Raw genomic sequence first — 12,042 nt, 5'->3', positions numbered from 1 at the left:
TTTCAAACTGGAAGGGGGTATTGTTTTTGTTATGATGTTATGCATTTTTTTGATTCCATATTGTAAACCACCCTGTGATCCTCACTTGAAGGGTAGTATAGAAGCCTAATTTGATGATGATGATGATTGGTGATGGTGTCAGTGGGGTTGGCATGGCAGTAGGGCAAGGATTGGATATTGATTCAAGCAGCCTCTCCCTGAGCACATGACAATTGTAATGTATGCCCATCAAAAATCACAATAGACATTTAGGCATTCAACTAATGAATATCCGCCCTTCAAATAGGAAGTTATGAAAACAGGTCAAAGAGGAAGGAGATGTTTCCCCTGAAGACGGGATCGGGGAATGCATACTTATTCTGGGAGGGTATAATATGGCGAGATCTTGCATTGCCGGAAGAGGCAACTGAAGCTCATGTGTGGGCAGCAGAAGACACTCGGATTGGATCCACCCAGTTTCCTGTTACTGGAAACAGAGACACACCAGCAAAATCCCATGGTGTATAAACTTCATACATCAAAGGGTCACGAGGACTTGATCTCCCTCTGAGTATAAACGCATCAGCAAATGAGCTGACTGTCCCTTGCTCATCCTATCTAAATGAATTAATGTGACAGGTATGGTGGGCAGCACTTTTTTTTCTTAGAAAAGCCATATGAACCGGCCACATACATCTCAAAGGGTTACAAGCTCCTTGAAGTTTAATTTGACATTTCTTCAATTCCTCAGTATGCACATGGTTCCTTAAAGTTTGCAGCTACTTACCTATGTTCCTGTGGCCTAATACCATATTTTAGTATTACTTCTAAGAGTGGAATAAGATGAGAGGAGTTCTGAAGTCATCTCTTTCTAGCCCATGCCATGCTTCCAGTCTAATTTTTAATCATCTCACTTTGTGACCATTCCCCTAACAGATTTCTTTTTCAACATTTCCCCCTTTCCAGCTGCGTATTTACTAACACAAGCCTCTTTCCTTCCGTTTTGTTTGGGGATTTTTTTGTCCTTTTCTTTGATTTTGCACATCTCAGCATATCTTGCAAATATCCGACTTTGTGCAAATCTCACATAACAAATACAACTTACTACAAGAGGAACTTGCCCGGAAGTAAAGCTGTGCAGGGACAACAAGTGAAGGAAACATGAAGGATTATAAAAGTACTGCAGTGGTGTGGACCACTTTAAGTTTAGTAACAACAACCTCACAAAGTCCTAATGGCAAAAACAGCAGAGCATTCACGGTACCACCATTTCAATGACTCTCACACGCACTTCAGATTTTTATTTTTATTGGATTTGATATCCCACTTTATCACTACCCAAAGGAGTCTCAAAGCGGCTAACATTCTCCTTTCCCTTCTTCCCCCACAACAAACACTCTGTGAGGTGAGTGGGGCTGAGGGACTTCAAAGAAGTATGACTAGCCCAAGGTCACCCAGCAGCTGCATGTGGAAGAGCGGGGAATCAAACCCAGTTCACCAGATTATGAGTCTACTGCTCTTAACCACTATACCACAATGGCTCTCTAGATTTCTGTACTCCGCATTAATTAATCTAGGGCAGGAATGGGGAAACTCTGGCAGTCCAAGGACCACATTCCCTCTTGGGAGACTTCATGCGTGCTGCTTGCAAGTGGTGGGTAGGGCCAGAGGAAAAAAAGTGGAGGGAGAAATAGATGCAATTCTAGACACAAAAGTCAAAGGTTTCTGTACATGCACACGCCCCTCTCCATCCTTCTTCCAGGAAACAAGCAACATCATAATTGTTCAAGGACACATTCCGGTCAGGCAAAAGCACATGAATAAAGCATGAAGGGGGCAGGGACTAGTAAGGTGTGTGGCTTGGGGTGGAACATGGCAACGTGAAAGTCCCAAGGGCCAAATAGAGAGGCCCCCTGCTCTAGAATAACTGCTGCCATCACAATAACCAAGACAGATTACAATCCCCATTTGAAACTAGAGCTGTGCACACACTCCTGTTTACTCTGCATCCGGCGCACTTCCACCACTGATTTGGGAAGTGGTGTACACACGACATTAGTCACTATCCATATCCTCTATCTATCCTGTCATTTCTTACGAAATACTGTGTTTTTGATGCATTTCCCCCAAATCAGCTCTGATCCAAATTGAGAAAAAATGAATGACCTGGCTGCATTTTAAGCCTCAGGCAGAGCAGGAAGCACCAGGATATATAGCATATCCTATTGAAAGAAGCATTTGTAGTTGTGACATAATTACTGGAGTTTATTGCTTCCCAGTCAAGACACTGGATAATTCCCAGCTGCACACAATTCCTGCTCTTGGCGGCCTATTCCTGCTTAGTCTGGGCTGAGTCAAGAATAACCCACAGAATAGGTCAGGGAAGGGAGGAGCATAAGGCTTCCCATTATTCAGTGACTGCTCATCTTTGTGCCTGAATTTCTTCACTCATCGCTTCCCAGAGAAGCCCAGGAACAGACTGAACTACAGCTGGGCATTTACAGTAATCCCCCGTGTTCCTTCACTTCCCAGGTCAGCCCATTCTCCTCGAACAAGTTATGACCCTTCAGGACAATTCAGAATAATGAATTTGGAAATCTGTGCCCATATAGTTGGCAGAGTTGGAAATACGCATCCAGGCTGGCAGCAGCATTGCTAAATAGCACCTTTGAGACATCATCAACCAACTACTGTATGTACTACCACTGCATAAACAGTTGTGTATAAGTGGCAGTGTTCTACAATATTATTATCTTACAGTAACAAACAAGAACCAAGAAGAATTCAAATTTAAGGGCTTATCCAGACTTCCATTTACACCATGTTTCTAGGAGTGGGCTTAAAAGCTCTGTCTCTGAGCGGTTGTTTTTGTTTTTGTCCTGACACTTTTTTCTGGGATAACCCACTTTTTACCGTGGAATCAGAGCAAATGGCAATCAGGTTTTCCTCGGGTTGCTGCTTGTTCGAATTCAATGTTAATCACGGGTTTTCCTGGGGAAAGTGGTGGGACAAAAAAAATTGGTTGGACACGGAGCTTTAAAGTGCAGATCTGTGCCTGGAAAGCGCAGTGTAAAATAAAGTATGGAAGAACTCTTGGTTTCTCTCTGGACTACACAATTCCAGCAGAGTCCAGGCCTCAAAATCAGGCTGCAGCAGCAGCATCTGTACTATGAAACGGAATTGTATTTGAAACCAGTTGGACAATTATTATTTTCCCCAGGAAGGTGGCAGTGAGGCAAAGAGAGTTAAGGGTAGGATAGGATACACAACAAGGTACAAAACCTTTCTCAATACATTCAAGGTAACTCCAATTGCGAAAAAGTAGTGCATTTTGAATAATGTTATTATATCTATACATCAGAATAACTACAGGGGTGTTGTCAGCATAGAACAAGGATCTACACCACCTGAGGTGTATGTAAATTATTAGTGCCTAGGTGTGCACACCTACATTAGCACACACATTCATTTAATTGTCTATCACTCAATGTATAGATAAAGTGTGAGCCTAAGGAATCATTGTGTGTGGTCTGACAGACTGGAGGAAGAGAGTTCTCCCTTCCTGATATTATGGTGTGTGTGTGTGTGTGTGTGTGTGTGTGTGGTGTTGTTGTTGTTGTTGTTGAGCATTTTCAGAAGCCTACCATTCTCAGGGTTTGTATTATGGGAAGCTATGACTTTAACTGTAGATTTTTAAGCTAGTTTAAATGTGCTGTGGAGACGAGAGTCTTACCAATTTGTGCCACCAGCCTTTCTTCAGGGAAGTGGAAGCTCTTAACAGAAGTGTGAGCGCATACTGCTGCAATGGGAGTAGGAGGGAGAGGAAAGGAACTCTGGCGCATATTTGGGGAGGCAGTTGGCTCATTTGAAGTGCTGTGTACATATCCATAGCAACACGTTTTCTGTTGCTCCATCTCCAATGAGGCCTACGGTAAACTCGTAAAAGGAGACGGGCAGCTGTGCATTCCTCACTTGTTCCATTAGCAAAAGTCCTCTCTGAGCCCAGACCTTTCCTTCTAGCCAAAGCAACCAAGAGCCATGAGATCATCAGATTCTTCTCTCCTCTCCAACCCCCTCCCCCCCCCGCAGGCCCTCACTACCACCACAAGGCTTCCCAGGGCCTGTGAATAAAATCAAAGCAGAGGTGGCAAAGATCTCAAGTCAGTCTTTGCAGCCCAGGTTGAATTCTTCATACACTGAACTGGAACAAGGCAATATAAGGCATAAATGTATGACTCTAACAGTGGAAATTGCTATGGTCCCTAAGATCCTAATCCATCCAAATGACACAGATGATGAATATGTAGTGACCAGAAGCTCGAAAAGACAAGAGGACACAATAAATTCAGATATCAACAGAGCAGTGTTTCACACACACTCTTTTTTTCTGGATTAAAACTGGAATAGTGACACTTAACATTCTATTCTCAAAAAGGTAAATATATTCTTGATCAGCTCCCAGAACAATAAGCACAGACCACTGGCTGCATAATGCCTACTATATGGTTTTCATTCCTCACCTTTGCCTTGTCAGGCACAGTGGTAAAAGATGATGGTTTAACGTGGATACATCTATTTTGGAGAAAAAGCAGCCATGCAACCTAACAGACGGGGGTGGGGTGGGGAGTGCTCCACTGTCAGGTCTGCATGGGGCTTCCCCATTCCAAGGGGAATTTCCATTCCAAGGGGCATTGCAGATGTATCCACCCAACTCAGTGGCTTTGGTTTTATTTATTTTTTACATGGACACAAATCTGACCACTAGAATGGCAATATTGAAAAACCAGTGGGGAAACATTTCAACCTCCCAGGGGTAATTGACTGCAAAGTGGCCATTCTTAAATAAAGGCTCTTCAAAGGGAGACTGCAGTGTGAAACCACTGAATTACAGTTAATTTAGAGGTTCAATGATATCGCTTGTGGACTGAATAGGGACAAATCATTTTTATCAGTTGGTTAGAACATTGTGCAGATAATGCCAGGGTTGCTGCATGGGGCAGCTGCATATTCCTGCATTGCTGGGCATTGGTCTAGAATCTACATGATCCTCAAGGTCCCTTCCAACTCAACCATTCTATGATTCTACATGCATTTGGCTTACCAGTGCCAGGATATCTGCTATTGACAACTGCTTTGTGAAGGACCACGGTTACTTAATTTTCACCATCTGCTCTTTCTGCATTTCATTACCCACTGACCTCACTGTTTACAATACCCCCCGCAAACCATGTATATATGTTCCCCTGCACCTCAGAACAGCACTCACACATCTGATGCTGTGAACTGTAGTTCACAAAAGCTTATGCCATTATAAATTTGTTTGTGTGTAAGGTGCCTGATATGTATTGAAGTGCTCACCCTGGCCACCAGGGGTATTGTGTACTGTACAGTGGTACCTCGGGTTAAGTACTTAATTAATTCCGGAGGTCCGTTCTTAACCTGAAACTGTTCTTAACCTGAAGCACCACTTTAGCTAATGGGGCTTCCTGCTGCTGCCGCGCCGCCAGAGCATGATTTCTGTTCTCATCCTGAAGCAAAGTTCTTAACCTGAGGTACTATTTCTGGGTTAGCGGAGTCTGTAACCTGAAGCGTATGTAACCTGAAGCACGTGTAACCCGAGGTAGCACTGTATAGTTTTCACTCAGGTCCGCGTCAGTTAATTTAGGTGGGAAACCCTGGGGTGTTGTTGTTACAATGTTGACAGCCGGCTGCCTATAAAAGCAGGCTGGCTGAGCTGTTCAGTTCCAGCTTACTATAAAGAACCACTTTGAGAAATCTCTGTGTCATCTGCTTTGTCAACCCACTACTTAATAGTGCTGTTGTTAATTGTTTAAAGCATGTTTTGGGAATTCACAGCTGCACTAGGCTTAATCAGTCTAGAGTAGGCATAGACCTGGAATATCTATTCCCCTGCTCTGCCCTATTCAATTTGTGATCTCTTTCTCTTGCCCTCTCAGCTCAGCATCTACAAAAGCAGGATTCAAAAGCTGATATATACCTGGCAGTTCAGTGAAAGCGGGCCAACATATCAGCCGAACATTTTTGGCAAGCTCCAAGTGCTGTGAAGAACCACAGTGATCATAAAGTAATTAATATATTAAAAAAACTGGTGTAGGGACAACGTAACAGTGCAACGCTCCGTTCGACAGTGATTAAGTTTGGCACTTTTTAAATGGAATGTTGTAAACCTTATACGTAATAGTAGCGAGATTATTCCCAAAAGATCAATGCTGTGAAAAAAACACAATGAAATTAATTCCAGGAGTTCAGAGCAAAGAACCAAGGGCATGACTACATTACAGTTTTAAATCAATTTAAAGCCTATTTAACTGTTATGGCTCACATCCAAGGAGCCTGGGAATTGTAGTTCTGTCAAAGGAGTCTCTAATGAAGGCTGCACTCACTGGCACCAATGCAGGATTTGTGGCAAGAACATTTTGCAGTGCTTTAATAGAGTAGCAGAAGTACTTAGCTCGGGTATGTGCATGAACATCGTTTCCCTATAGTACAGAGATGAGGAACCTGTGGCCCTCAGGATGTTGCTGTAGCATAACTCCCATCATCCCTGACCATTGACCTTGCTGACTGGGAATGGCAGGAGTAAGAGTCCAAAACCATCTGGAAGGCTGCAGGTTCCCTGTCTTCACTATATAATCAATTCTGTATGGACGAGTAAGCAACAGAGGAGGCATTTGTCCATGCAGTTGCATTCCCTGCCATTGCCTGTCCTAGATAGCAGAGTCAGGATCTGGGATAATTTGTTTCAAATCCCACCTTTGTTGCATGTCCCTCTATTTGATCATCTCTCTCTCTCTGTCTCTGATGAGAAAAATATATCTGCAGCAGACTATGGACTAGTGGGATTATGGCGATATCTACCGTACATACAGGGTAGAATTTACTAATCCCTGCTACTTTCATCACAGGTGGGAATGAGGGATCATGGGTCTTTACTGTCTGTAGGATTCATCTTACTCTTGTATGTTTAAGAGGGTGAATCAGAATCTCTTAAATTTCTCAAAATAAATTCTGTCAGTGGTGCTCCCTGAATATACTTAAGAAAAACCTTTGGTGTTTGTATTAGTACTAGACCTACGTCAATATGGCAAAAATGCATTCCATTTTCTCCCAGTTCCCACCCTGCTTATTTTACATTTTATTTTTTGCTACATGCTCTTCCAAGTCCTCCTAGTATACCCTCTTGGAGGGACCTGGGTGGGTCCCATGCCTGCATCCTATGTTTGCTCCGCAGCTCCCTCTCCCATCCCCTTGGGGGTTTGTTTTGGTCTCTGGGCTGCTGCCTTCTTTTCCAGGGCAAAGGAGCTCCCCTCTCACTTAGCTTCTTGTTCTTTCTGGCCTTAGCATTCTCTGCTCAAAGGTGTGAATGCGCTTCAACTCCTTCACTAAGATTTCATTGACCAGCCAATGCTGATGCAACAGTGCTTTTCCTTGGAATCATGGGGAAGCTACTAGGACTTTGAAGCTTGTGGCACAGAGTCCAGAGGTTGTGTATTCTTCCACCATATGCTTGGAGCAGCTGCTCCCACAAGGCCTCCACACTGAGAGTGCCAGACGCCTCCATCCTGCCCAGGAAAGCACCCAAGATGAAAGACTCCCAAACAGTTTTTATTGGCTATTGCAAAGGGCTTAATCCTAAGGGAGAAGGAGGATTACATTTTATTATGACTGTTAAACTAGTTGTAACTGAACGGTTTAAGTGTAATGTTCAGACATGAAGGTGTTGACATGTTTTAATCTATTTTACTGTTGGTTTTAACTAGTTTAAAATGTTTTTATTTGTTTTTAGCCGTTTTTTATTGATAATATTAATATTTCTTGTAAATCACTTAGAGGTTTTAATACAATCAAGTACAGTAGTAAGAAAATTTTGTTAAATAAGCATGTTCAGCAATCAGTGAATGAGTGAATATTTGTGGGGGGGATTAGGATATTCCAGTATCAGAATTTACTTATCATACACATTTCAGTAAGTAATATATACATTTGCTTAAACCAATAGGTCGTAACAAAAGTAGTTAAAGAGAAATTTTACCACAGTTTTAAAAGCGATACATAGAATATAAAAAACAGCAGAGAATAAAGAGTAAAATATGCAAGGACTAATGTAAAAAAATTAATAATTAGAATTTAAAAGTAGAAATGACCCACCCTCAAACTAAATCCATTAATCACAATTTGCCATATGTACAGTAAAGGTAAAGGTAAAGGGATACCTGACCATTAGGTCCAGTCGTGGCCGACTCTGGGGTTGCGGCGCTCATCTCACTTTACTGGCCGAGGGAGCTGGCCAGTATGACTAAGCCGCTTCTGGCGAACCAGAGCAGCACACGGAAACACCGTTTACCTTCCCGCTGGAGCGGTACCTATTTATCTACTTGCACTTTGACATGCTTTCGAACTGCTAGGTTGGCAGGAGCAGGGACCGAGCAACGGGAGCTCACCCCATTTGAACCACAGACCTTCTGATCGGCAAGTCCTAGGCTCTGTGGTTTAACCCACAGCGCCACCCGCGTCCCGATCATATGTACAGTACAGTACTGAAATAAATTCAGACTTGGGTCGCAGCAGCATGAGCAGCAGTGACAGACCATGGGGTCCCAAATTTCAGAAGGCCCTGTGCAACACCAAATCTGCCCCCCCCCCCCCCGCTTCTCACCTTCCACTCTGCATCATAGTTGCTGCACCCAGTGGCTTGCTCCCAAGACTCCATGCCCAGCTCAACCAAAAGAGTTGTGCTCCCCTAAATCCGCTTCTGTGAGCAACTCAACAGATTCACCATTCAAAGCACTGGCAAGTTTAAACTTTGATGGGCAAATCATGAGTCTGATGCAGTAGCTCCTTTCAGTAGCTCCTAGAGATACAAACCTGTGAGCCATTTAACACCCACCCGCTAATAAAAACCCTCCAAAATGGATTTCTTAGGCTGCCATCCTAAACACAGTTACACAGTGATACACACAGTCTGGGCCCAGTCTGACCCCCTTTTTTCTATGGGGCCCTGTTTGTAAGTGGCCTCCTTGGCTCTTTCTACTGGCCCATATGAGACCAGCACAGGTGGCCGGGCCTGGTGAACATTTAATATTCCTTACCCCTACGGCTGTGATTCGTGGGTTCCCACTTAATTTTATTCTGATTTTAAATGTGATTTTTAACTCTATTTTAACCAATCATTTGATTTTGTGTTTTTAATGTATTATATAGCCGCATCGAGCCTGGTCTTGGTAAGGGAGGGTGGGGTATAAATTTTATTATTATTTTATTTATTATTATTATTATTATTATTATTATTATTATTATTATTATTATTAAAGTCACAAGGACTGTTACAGAGCATTCCTGTACATGCCTAGCAGAAGTCAGTCCCATTTATTAAAGCGGGTATAGGACTGCCGCCAAAAGTGGACAAAATAATCAGGGCATTACAAGGACTAACAGATAATTGGGTGGCATCCCTTGACCTCACTTGGAGTCTAAACCCAGTCTGACTTGGCAGTCTGTCCTATTTGAGTAAGAGTCTATCATTAGGAGCTTTGCTACACTGAAGCACATTTAGATTAGCAGTTGGGAGTTTACTCTCGTTTCTACAGCAAGCTATTTATTTCAGTGCACTTATGCCTGTCCAGAGTTATTTTGGCTGCCCTTAAAATGTGCCTGCACTTGTGTGCTGGAAAGTTTGATCTACCAGCCTAATGTAATCAAATTACCTGCATTTAATCCAATTTATTCCTGTTGATTTATAGATATAATCACATGCACATGTGTTTTATATAGATATAAATATAATGTACATACTAAACAATGCCAAAAAACAAAAGCACAAAGAACCAGTGAGTAACTTAATTCTATGTGCCTTCTGGTTTTTATTTCATAAAATATGCTACTTGAACATCACGATTAGTAAAAAAATAAAATAAAAAAATAAACTAATCTATAACATCAGCTGCAATATTTCATTCAGTTGAGGTTCCATTGAGGAGGTCTCTAACAGTGCCTCTGGCTTCATTAATCCTCTCATTCCCAGCCTCCAAATCTTACAACACTCCTACAGGAAGTGGGGAACCTCAGGTCTGGGCCCCAAATGTGGCACTGCAAGCCTCTATATTCAGACTCTCCATGAGTGTTTTTATCTAGCTGGGATGTGTTACTGAACTCTGATAATGATTCGTGCTTCCCTGTTTGGAGGATAGAGAGATAAGCGTGTAGAAACTAGCCTACTGCACAAAGGTAAAATTTACATTCATTGTTCGAACCACTTCTATCTCTGGCCCACCACTGGTCTGTGGCCCCTGCGAGGTTGCCGAGAAGGAAATGTGGCCCTTGGGCTGAAATGTGTTTCCTATTCCTGCTCTACTGCCCTTGAATTTGGGGGGTTCATTCCATAAGGATTAACTGCTGCTGTAGATAGACATTCCCCATCCATTTGTTTCCTTTTCCTGCAATGGTAAATGGAAGGAACATTATCAGAGCAATGCACAATATCATCAGTACTCTCCCTTCAAAGCCTATCCAGGTTAAAACTGATATGAAAGTCTAGAGGGGTTATGCTTGCTGCAGCTAAAGGTAAAGGTAAAGGGACCCCTGACCATTAGGTCCAGTTGTGACCGATTCTGGGGTTGCGGCGCTCATCTCGCTTTATTGGCCGAGGGAGCCAGCGTACAGCTTCCGGGTCATGTGGCCAGCATGACTAAGCCGCTTCTGGCGAACCAGAGCAGCGCACGGAAACGCCATTTACCTTCCTGCCGGAGCGGTACCTATTTATCTACTTGCACTTTGACGTGCTTTTGAACTGTTAGGTTGGCAGGAGCAGGGACCGAGCAACGGGAGCTCACGGTAGCTGCAGCTACACATCTGCTAAACATGGTCCTGGGACCTGGAAGGCCTGAATCTTATTTCCTGCAGGCAAATCTTGCTTCCACCCCTGCTAAAAGGGAAGCCAGGAGCCAAAGAACTGCTTAGGCTCATGCAAGAGGACTGTGTCACGCAAGTAAAATTAACTACAACATGTTGTTTCTCAGCTGACCAACACGTCATGTTACAAATATTACAAAAAATACCCTGAGTTTCAAGATCAATTTGCCTTTCAGCAAACTCTCTTGACTTTGTGGAACTACCGGTACTTTCATGGTTGTCTGGGTTTCGGCCACTGCCTAGAAAATTCATAGGACTCTTCTGTGCTTATTCTTATCTCGGCAATTAGGCGAACTCATCTAGGAGGAAATTCCCATCCAGTGTCTTATCTGGGCACTGTGCTTCTCCTGGTGGCAAGGGAAGGAGGAAATGTCATCGTATTTGCATAATTTGCAAAGAGAAAAGGGAACTAGTGGCTGAGAAATGTGGTGTAGGGACAGCGGAGCGGAGCACCTGCTTCCCTGTTTGACCAGACCCCAAGCAGTTTCAACAGGACAATGAGATGTGGCCACAATGCTGAGGAAACTGCAGCCAGTTCTTGCTATTTTCCCCACCCTTCAATAGCCCGATAGTGCTGGCGTTTCAGGGAAACGCTCCAGTTGCGATCCTTCACCCACCCACCCACCCCGGGAGCTGGTTCGTGGAAAGGGAAGAGAAATATTGTCAGACAGTTAAAACAGAAAAAAGCACCAGCAATTCCCCAGCAAGATGCAGTTCCTGATATTGCCCCAGTTTTTGCTACTCCCAGCACAGAGCAAGTGGAGGCAAGCAGTAGCCCCGGGGGGGAAGTCATGGGACCTGCACTTTCTGAGGGCAAGGCGCCTTGGATGCTAGGCTGAATTAATGATATTAATGCATCTACATAAAGTGCTTTGTGAGAGTTTAAAGGGCTTCTTATATTCCACCTGCGTAATCCATACAACAACCCTGTAGAAAAGTCCATGCCAGCAGTAGCTTTGATGGGCCTGGCTGGTGGCACTTGCATGCTCCACAGGGGCAGGGGCAATGTTAAAAAAAAAATCAGGTCAGCATCAGTGGCATAGGATCCTCCAGGGCCCAAGGTGCCCAAACATTTGCCCCACTATATCAGATGCTGACAGCATGCCCCAAAGCAGCTCTGTATTATGATTTGTA

The 12,042-nt window shown here is 43.5% G+C and overlaps 2 long non-coding RNA genes across 4 annotated transcripts in view; one reads left to right on the top strand and one right to left on the bottom strand.

Moving 5' to 3' along the window:
• The window catches only part of LOC308582075, a 65,623-nt gene that overhangs the window by 4,875 nt on the left and 48,706 nt on the right, over positions 1 to 12,042 (bottom strand). For 2 of the 3 annotated variants that reach the window (XR_014005472.1, XR_014005473.1), the window contains one exon: positions 9,833 to 10,433. The exons of the other annotated variant lie outside the window; for it this stretch is intronic. This is a non-coding gene — a long non-coding RNA (uncharacterized lncRNA). Of the gene's footprint in view, positions 1 to 9,832; positions 10,434 to 12,042 lie in introns of those variants that run through there. 3 annotated transcript variants of the gene reach the window in all.
• The window catches only part of LOC308582073, a 45,120-nt gene that overhangs the window by 6,357 nt on the left and 26,721 nt on the right, over positions 1 to 12,042 (top strand). The window lies entirely within an intron of this gene.

Source organism: Podarcis bocagei (assembly GCF_964188305.1).
Source record: "Podarcis bocagei genome assembly, chromosome: 2".
Classification (NCBI taxonomy): domain Eukaryota; kingdom Metazoa; phylum Chordata; class Lepidosauria; order Squamata; family Lacertidae; genus Podarcis; species Podarcis bocagei.
This window is presented reverse-complemented; position numbering and strand designations above follow the sequence as displayed.